This window comes from Parus major, linkage group LGE22 (assembly GCF_001522545.3).
Source record: "Parus major isolate Abel linkage group LGE22, Parus_major1.1, whole genome shotgun sequence".
Lineage (NCBI taxonomy): Eukaryota > Metazoa > Chordata > Aves > Passeriformes > Paridae > Parus > Parus major.
This window is the reverse complement of record NC_031798.1, coordinates 256,764-258,365: the sequence shown is the minus strand read 5'-3', so window position 1 is coordinate 258,365 and position 1,602 is coordinate 256,764.

Genomic DNA, 1,602 nt, shown 5'->3' with positions numbered 1-1,602 from the left:
GCCCCTCAGCCTCACCCACACCTTCTGCCCCCGCTGGAGGAACCGACCCCAGAACCTCCATCACCGACACAGGAAAACGGGACCATCTCCAGGCCCCATCCCTCCAAACCAGGGCTGCCCTGGAAAACCACCACGCTCACGCTTTTCTCCTCTAAAGAGGCAGGAGGGGGGACAGGGACCCCGCGCCCCCACCCCCGTTGATCACAATTAAAGCTTCCCGGTGTGAAAAGAGGACGAGGACGTCCCGGTCACGGCTCCCGGTGCGGGTGGAATGCTGCAGTGTGCCAGGGCCGCCTTACACGTCCACACACAGCACAAACACACCCCCAAACCCTCCCCTCGGGGGGCTCCCGCTGCGACACGGCACGGAGGGGACAGCAATCAACCCCCCACACCTGGGATCACCCTCCAAAAACCCAGCTCGGGGCCCCAAGGTCCGCATCCAGCTGCTGCCCCTGGCACACGCTCCCCTTCTTGCCAGACTTTCCGACTTCACCCCGGATCATCCGCAGCCGCTGCCGTGGAGCATCTCCCGGTGTCCCCACCCCCACATCAGCTGGGCATCGGTTTGCACCAGAACGCAGGGGGAGGGGAGGAAGACACCCAGATTTTTTAATAGAAAAACCTCGTGAATGTGCAATTCCCTCCCAGCAGGAAGGGGAAAAAATAATATAAACCAAATCTGCTTTCACCATCCCCCCCCCCCCCCCCCCCCAAAAAAAAAATCTGTGGCGGAAGGAAAGAGGGAAAGGAAGAGCCACAAGCATGATGCTGACCCAACATCTGGATCAGCTGGAACACCAAGCATCCCCCTGCCCGACTCCCCTCACCCAAAACCACCCCACGCTGTCCTGCAGCATCCCCCGGGCAGGGGCAGCCGAGCGGGGCTGGGGGACAGAGAGAGCAGCGCTGCAGCCCAGGGGGAAGGGACACCGAGGGGAACTCGGGCTCTCCCTTCCCACAACGCAAAGAGCACGGCCCCGAATTTGGGGGGTGGGAGGAGGGTCCCGTGAGCCCCCCAGGTTGTGGGGTGGAAGGGGATAGATGCAGGGAGGGGTGCGGGAAGAGAAGGGAGGACGGGGCCCAAAGGGGGCTCCAGGTCCAGGGTGGCCGCAGAGGGCGGTTGCCCCTTCCCAGCCCCAGCCCCAGCCGGCCGGGGGACACCGATCCCGGGCCCGGCACCGTTGTCCCCCCAAACTCCCCGCAGGGCCGGGGGCCTCGGGCCGGACCCTCCCCGGGCCGGGCAGCGGCTGCCGGAGCCCCGCGGGCAGTGCGGAGCGGCCAGAGAACCGCTCCCCTTCCCTGGAGCGACCGGCCATCCACCGAGGGGGCGGCTGACAAGGGGGGCAAGGCTCCGGGACCCTCCCGAGGCGGCGGATTTGGGGCTGGGGGCTCCCCGGGGCCTCCCCCCCTCACCGCCCCACCAGCGTCCCCGGGGCCGTCCGGGCCGCGCTCTGCGGCAGAGCCCCCGGGGGAGCGGCGCCGAGGGCTACGGGGGGGATGGAGCTAGCGGGACAGCAAGCGAGGGGAGCTGCGGGTGGAGCCCGCGGGGGTCTCGGGGGCTGCGACTCACCGTGTCGGGCGGGCTCAGCGCGGCCCCGG